The sequence below is a fragment of the Lampetra fluviatilis genome, chromosome 32, assembly GCF_964198595.1.
Source record: "Lampetra fluviatilis chromosome 32, kcLamFluv1.1, whole genome shotgun sequence".
Classification (NCBI taxonomy): Eukaryota; Metazoa; Chordata; class Hyperoartia; order Petromyzontiformes; family Petromyzontidae; genus Lampetra; species Lampetra fluviatilis.
In genome coordinates this window covers 7580844-7588765 of record NC_136306.1, presented here as the reverse complement: position 1 = coordinate 7588765, position 7922 = coordinate 7580844, and the positions used below count along the sequence as shown (strand labels likewise).

The 7922-nt window shown below is 41.7% G+C and overlaps 1 protein-coding gene across 3 annotated transcripts in view; it reads left to right on the top strand.

Annotated features, from left to right (window-relative positions):
• The first annotated feature begins 4644 nt into the window (after window positions 1–4644).
• Window positions 4645–7922, top strand: part of LOC144943695 (fibulin-1-like) — a 40241-nt gene continuing 36963 nt past the window's right edge. For 2 of the 3 annotated variants that reach the window (XM_078871436.1, XM_078871437.1), the window contains exons 1-2: window positions 4645–4675; window positions 6545–6606. The gene's annotated coding sequence lies outside the window, so the exon portion shown is untranslated. The remainder of the gene's footprint in view (window positions 4676–6544; window positions 6607–7922) is intronic. The other variant, XM_078871438.1, reaches the window with a different exon arrangement.

Genomic DNA, 7922 nt, shown 5'->3' with positions numbered 1-7922 from the left:
CAGTGCAAAGGTCTCTTTCAGTGACAGAAGTGATTAAGGTGTGTATTGTTGTGTCATTACCCGCCAAAGATATTTGAAATTCTTACTCGCCGCTCGAGAAAAAAGATTCCTCACCGCTGCCTTAAATGAAGGCGTCTGTAACCAGTAACCAGACAGCTCTTGTAAATATGCACCAAGGCAGTGCGTCCTGGGCTGTCCTTCGTGAATTTGAAGCTTTGTTAAAGTAAAAAAAAGGTTTTGTCAATGTGCTCTGGTGATGTCGAGGCACTGATATTTTGAAACGATTAGAATGAAACACTGAACAAGGTACACAGAACAGTGATCGTCGGTGAATGTGTACATGGACAGCCCTCAATTAATCCACTGCTGCATGAGGGCCTCCACAAGCGAATTTCTAGTTTTTACATAACTACAGTAATTAGAAATGTACAGTCACATGATACTTTGTGCAGAGTGTAACATGAATGCAATATTCCTCGCAACTAAATTATATTATTTCTAGATTTGAAGCTTTCGTGACTGCAAGGATTCATACTCTTAGTTCTTTTGGTAAAGTCACGTAGGTAAAAAAATGAAATCAAAATTAATAAAAATAAAACAATTAAATCACGACGTTTCGGAGGCAACACAAGTCTCCGTCATCAGGTGGGACCGTCACAGCCAGATTTGCAGCAAATCAACGCATTTTATGTTCAATCGTATTTCATGTGTATTCGCCTCTGGGTTGTTAATAACATAAGATATTCTATTTCTTCATCCTCTCACCATGTAAATAAGCGATAATTATTGCATTTAAATCCTAATTAACATACGTTTGGCATATTTTAATTTATCCAGACCACCCGTTCATCCATTACCCCAAATAATCGAGAGTTGACTCGTTAATTTGGTAGGACATTGAGATCATACTAATTGCAACTAAACATCGTTTTTAGGGGGAAAAACTCCGTTTAGTTTTTGTTCCAATAGTCAGCTCCAAATGCATTGGTTCTGTCGTTGATTATTTCCACACTGAGAAACCCAGAAATCATCTGTTTGACCTTTCTGTAAATCTGAGCCTCGTCTCGAAGCTACATCTGCAGGACGTGTTGCGGAGCATTTAGGCCGCCACAGGGCTTTGCATTTAATTGCATATTCCATTCATGTTGCACTTTAGACTTTTAACTTGTTGGTGTTACCATCAGTGGGCTGTTTGATGAAACTTCTGCCATTTGCAGTTAATACCAACCCAACATGTGGTTGAGAATGTTATTTGAAAACAAAAATGTTTGCTAAACGGGGGGGTGGGAAAGTTTACTAAATGAAAACTCTTAATGTTAGCTGTTGTATTAACTGCTAATTATTGTTACAGATTTAATGTTTCAAAGTGTTTACTGCTAATTGTTTTATAAAGCAGAATAAACGTTTTGAAGCTCATGTATTGTATTTGTGGACTGACAAATGCTTTGTTTAACAATTATAATATTGATACAAAATGTGCATCCCTTTATCAATCCAATGCATGGTGAAGTCCTTCCCATGCCTTTCAGTCAAGGGGATGTTTAACCATGCTGATCAGTGCAGACTGGTGAAGGGGTAGGTGAACCACCACGATCATTTCACTCGCTGATGATGTTAACCATAACCATGAATTGAACTTGTGGCGTTCATAGCGCGTTGCACTTTATGCACCACCTCTCTTCTGTTTAAAGTGGATGTGAAATGGTATTTTACATCCCCTACTCTGCAAGTGTTTTTTTTCCCGGTCGGGCTACGTGTTGAGCGTTCCCCCTCAAGCTTTGCGTCATGCGCTGCTGTGAGCATCTTCAGGACCGTTGGATGCCCGCAGCAGGACGTGGCAAAAGCGTTTTGAGAATAAATGCCCGACGCTCATCCCTAGCTTGGATTACAAGCGACGGTGAAAACTTTCGGAATCTTACATCATTAACCGGTGTGTACGACTTGCCCGAGTCAGGTACACGTAGCTAACACTGGGAGATGGCAACAGGACTTTTTAGGGTATAATTTAAGCATATTTACCTCTTCCTAAATCACATTTGTTTTACATTTCCAATTTGATATTATTGGTACCGTCATTAAGAGAACCCTTGTTGCACGATATATGAACTGTTGACAGTTGAAAATGTTGAGCCTCGGGTGAGTTTTGTTAATCAGAGTTTATTATTGAAGGGGTTTGCAGCTAAATTATATGGCTTAATTTACTGTGCCTATGGCTGTGCGATTTCAATCTACTGTTTCCTTACATTGATTTTACAAGGAAATTAACTTGTCACTTATAACTTTTCTATGCAGTAAATGCTGCAGCACAAGATGACGTGCACAGCTGTATGCCAGTGGACACCAACAGTTTAAAATTAATGGTTTACATTTGTGAGGTGCCATCAAAAGTTTTGAGAGCACTGACAATTGTTTCCATCAATGTTTGCTAAATGTAAAGATTGAGCTTTATACATGCAATGTGTTTACCCTGTGAGTCTAACAATGCATCAATGCATTGATTAATGTCGGTTTGTAATCTTAAAATAGTTTAATTGTGCTTTTTTTTTACATTTAATCTCTATTTTTGCATGTGTTTATAATGGTTTACATGACTCAAACAGCCACTGCCATTCACCACACTTAAAAAGAATAAGTTATTGACTCAAATCGTGATCCTGAATTGTAATAATTATCCCTTGTGGCATTGTGAGAGGCGTTTGGATTGAGACGCTCATGGTTTAATTCATTACAAAAAAAAATGTGGTCGCTGGTAAACTGAAATAGGTGGCAGGTGACTCGTAGCCACGTCCTGAGTGAGATGTATACTTTATTTGGTATGCCGGGTGTGGGAATTCTGGGTTGCTTAAATTCAGCCCTGGTTACATCTCCAAAGCACACTATGAATATACCTTTGTAGATTGGTAACTTTGTGAATTCGATTTGCTATGACACAACCTGAATCAGATAAACAATCTTCACTTCAGCTTTTCCATCCTCTGGTGACATCGTGTGGTTGACACGGGCCCTGGTGCACGGAATTAAATGTGGGAGGGCGGGCCTTGTCAGATTTCCCCCTCCTCGGCACCTGGGCCCTTTCGACCCACTGTCCCTGGTGTAGTTGCACCGCCGACACACACACTTGCATGGCTATGCCACTGCTCTGGATGGACTAACAGAGGTGTAATTTGGATAATTTTTTTGCCAACAGTGGTATAGCTGTTAGACTGTTCTAACTTAACATTCCTACCTCCGTCTCCACCTTGTAATTAGGCTTGGCTGCGTATGGCTCACCCCTGCAGGGCGTTGTTAATGGGGCCCACAGAGGAGTTTGGGATGAAAAGGGGCGCATTGTACATTGTACCAATGCAGCATTGAGGAAATGACAGGAGAATTGGCTTTTATTTGTAATTGTGTGGGTCCCTGTGTGTTTTTTATGAGCTTATACTGTAATGCTTTTCAGGAATGTCCTATTTACAAACTTGGCCCCTTTGTCAATCCACTGCCGTGTCATGGGGTTTGTTTTGCCAAATGTCACCACTTTCAGTGGTGGTTGGCGATGTGGCGGGGGGGGGGGGCTCAAGGCCGTTATCATTCACCGCTGATATTAACCATGACTGGAAATCGAACCCGAGCCGCTGTGTTTATCGTGAAATGTGCTAACTATTACAGAGCTGAAGTATAGCCGCAGTAAGTGCAGAACCAAATTTAAGCTAGGGGGAGGTGGGTTTACACGGTCATTAGTGACCAGGCTAAGATTATCAACTCGCCACTTGAGAACCCAGCTTAATTACAGGCGGCTGCCGGGATTTTAAACCAGAATCTCACTGTGGTGTACCAGCTTGACACTCTTGTCTTCTAACCACGTTGGGAGAGGGCTCGTGAATGGAGTTATGTTGATAGCATTGGTGTCACTGCCAATCGCTGGCAACTAAAATAACCACGAGTGCATTGCATTAGCTGCTCATTTTGAAAAATTTCCACGACTTTGTTCATGTATTATACGCAGCGATTTAACTTGCAGTGATGATGTGTTCACATTGTATGCTAATCACTGAAAAATATTTTTCATAACTATCCCCTGAAGCCCATCTAAACATCATGTTACGTATATTCTGGTCAAGATATGTCAATTCACCACTCATGTATTGCAAAGCACCATTGTTAAAATGTCATACCGAGCTGGAATACATTTTTACGTTTATGCTAAAAAGCGCATAGAGCTTTCATCACTTTTGGCAATCCAACCGCAAAGTTGGCAGTGTGATCCACGGAGAAATTTTTTTTCTATAGCTGTAGGAAGTGTGACTGCTGCACATTGGCACAAAGACGTTACTGTATGCGGATCCTGGAGCAATGGGGAAACGGGGTCCCCCCTCCTCCCTTCTCTCCTCCCCTTCCCGCCCCTCTTCCCAACTTTCTCCCAATCGGTTTTCCGCCCCCGACCCTCCCAATTCACACACACATGTGGCCACGGGCAGAGCAAACAAAGGGAGGCAACCTCTGCTCGGTTTGGACTGGGACCGCCTGCCTGCTTGCCTTGGCAGCATTGCCGTTAAGCACTGCGTGTAGTGTGCCATGCACGCTGCTCATCTGGATTTGTAAGCGATTAATATTTTTCACAAGCATTTCTTGTTTATGATTTTTTTTCTTTAAATCAGGGAAGCCGTGAGTTGTTTTTGCCGTTGGGATTCCACAGGTAAGAGCGCGTACGGAAACAGGACGGAATATGTTGGTGCTGTAAATTTGTGTGAATTAATGCGCATAAGGTGGATGGTAATCTGAACTCCATGCCAACAAGTTTGGGCAAAACCAGCCTTTCTATTTAACATTAACTGTTTCACCTAAGAGCAAGTTGATAAATTGGTGATGCATTGGCAATGGTGCACACTGGCCTTAAGAGGAGAGATATAGTAAAAGGCAAAGTAAGATCTACTTGATCACACTACTGAATTTATGCACTGTAATCTACTTTTAATCAAAATGTCTCGTTGCCCCAACTTTTCGCAATAATTTTTTACGAAACGGTAATGTGCTTTTTTATTGAATAAGTACCGTAAATATAGTTTGGAATCTTATACTTTGGGCTTTTTTAGTATTTTTTTACATTGTGTGTTTTTATTTATTTAAATGCAATGCAGGGTTGCGACTATTTGCACCGCTGCAAGCTGTACTGCATGGAATGTTGAACGCTGTAATTTTCTTTGCGGCCCATGTGTTATCTACTTATCTGACGCAGTTAACCTTTTGGCCGAGCGGCCAAAAGGGATTTGCTTGGTTCATGTGGTTTGGCTTCAAACGACCGAACGTTCAAATTGCCCCCACCTCTGCCCCCCACGATGAGATTAGCTAAATAGAAGAGTGCTGAATGGCACATGTCAAAGTTACTTTCATGTGATAATGATTACCCAGGAAATTGTACTTTGGCAAGGTGACCCACATTTCAAGCAAATTACAAGACCGTGAAAATATATATTACAGTGATTTGATACAGGCCTGAACTGGTGGTGGAAATTCCGCATTCCTATGGCAGGAGGAGCAAGTCTATTTTAGACCACCTGCTGTTGACTTCCCCACAAAGTGTTACTTTATCGATCCGGAGTGATGATGGGCTGAGTCCAACCCCAAACCTGGATTTGAACTCGCAACCTTCCGCTTGCAAGCCTCTCGCCTGCCCAATGAGCTACCTGGCCGGACGGATTTATATTGCAATTTTAAAAGCCATCTTGTACAATATAAATCTGCAGGCCATGTAAATGTTAAGCGCAACCATATTTAAGTCCTAATTGCATTGACCATCTTGTTAAGCGGTGCTAACTAAAGTCTGGCAGACTTTGACGAAGCAGCATTTTTAATTGCCGAAGAAATGTTAACATCTAAACAACTGACGTGGGTTTCGGCTGACAACGTGATGGGCCCAAAGACTGTAATAGAACCGCATTGACATGAATTCTAGATTTGAAGCTTTCGTGACTGCAAGGATTCATATTCTTAGGTTTTTTCGGTAAAGTCATGTAGATAAAACATCAAAATTAATAAAAATAAAATAAAAAATAAAATAAAAATCACGACGTTTCGGAGGCAACACAAGTCTCCGTCATCAGGTGGGACCGTCAGCCAGATTAGCTGCACAGCCCCTTCTTGTCAATCCATTGCTGGATGGGGGCCTCCCCCAGGCTGTGTGAGTCTTGAGGGTTATTTGACCATACTTCAGGCTGGTCGTGCCGTTTGGTGAAGGCGGTGAGCGTTGACATGGGAGTTTAGAAATACGGTACAGTAATATCACAGTTTACGTCGGGGATGTGTTCATGAAAGGTGCGACGACAAATATCGAGATGACGTAAATCGGAGCGATTTACTGGGTAGGTGGAGGCGAATGCTGAGAAGCGACGGATACGACAAAGGACAGACGATTCTGTCGGCGACGTGTGGGTGGGTTGAGGCGATGCAAATCAGGTAGTGCTGTTAATAAAACGACGACGTATTTGCGAAACGCTGTAAAATGAGATGTAAATTGGAGTGTTGCTGTACAACAAATCTGTATATAAATATCTTAATTTCCTTGCAGGTCCTAGAGAAGCGAGCTGTCTTAGTGGGTGAGCAGGCTTCTCGCTCATCTGGAGGAAAGGGGTAAGTGGCCACTGGTCTCCTGGTCATCGCTGCTTTCCACCCTTTGGACAGCACTGTTAATTTCGCTCGTGAAATTAGTTAACAAAATATATTATCAACAAAGCTTTTTTTAAAGTCAACCATTCATATGACTGGACGAAAGCCATCCAGCGTGATGGTGACTGGCTACCTGCCATAAGCCAAACCATAACTGACGAGATTAAAATGAAGACGCAGACCAAGGTTTAGTTACGGTATTAGAGGCAGCAACACATAAAAAAATACCAAAAATTTGAATTGGCCTATTCATATGAATACAAAGATTTTATGAGCTCACTGATTGGCTGACCTGATAATATAGGGGAACTGAAATATATCCCTCATACATTTAACAACTAAGCATGGACAACATTTTGACTTCTTTGGTTGACTAGACTAAAGAGAATGACAATGAAATCCACACACAGACTTTAACATTTCACAGATTGTCATTGAATAATTTAAGACTGTGCCAAATTCTAAACATTCTGACAACACTGGCTTGCGATCATTTGCAACACTGGGCATTCACTTCTAGCTGAGCTGACCTAAAGGTGGCACGTGTGGGGCACTATTTAATGACAGTCTATTGCCGCGTTCCTGTGAGCCACGGCTACACGGCTTGGGAACTTACTGGAGTCGCTCGATTTTTCCAACTCTAATTGGTTGACAATTCGGGCAGAAACCCCAATTCTCTTGTCCAATTTTGCTTCACGCGTGTTTGTCCTGAATTCCCAATGTCCGAATTGGAGCCGAGTATAAATACGTCACCAAACATGTTACGATCGAGGCTGCTGTTGGTGGTGGGAATTATTGAACTTGCCATTGGACATTAAATGCATAATTTCGTCCGCAATTGCAACCTTGACCTTTTACTCGCAAGCTTTTCTCGGAAGTGTTTCTGGGAAAGACCAACCCAAGCCTGTTGTGATGACTCGACTTGACACATCATGGAAACGCCACTTTGTGTTTACCAACCCGATCTGTCCTCCATCCCAAGTTGAGGCCACGCATGTTCAGTCAACACATTTTGATATCTTTTTTTAAACAAGATTGAAAACTATACTCTTTTGTTTTTTTCGGTAAAGTCACGTAGGTAAAAAATACTAAAAATGAAAACAACTAAATTAAATGACAAATTAAATAAATCAAAATTGAAAACAACTAAATTAAATCACGACGTTTCGGAAGCAACACAAGCCTCCGTCTTCAGGTGGAACCGCCACAGCAAAATTACTGTAGTCAATAAAGAGAGCTGTTAACCGCAGCTGTGTTGCTTCCGAAACGTGATTTAATTT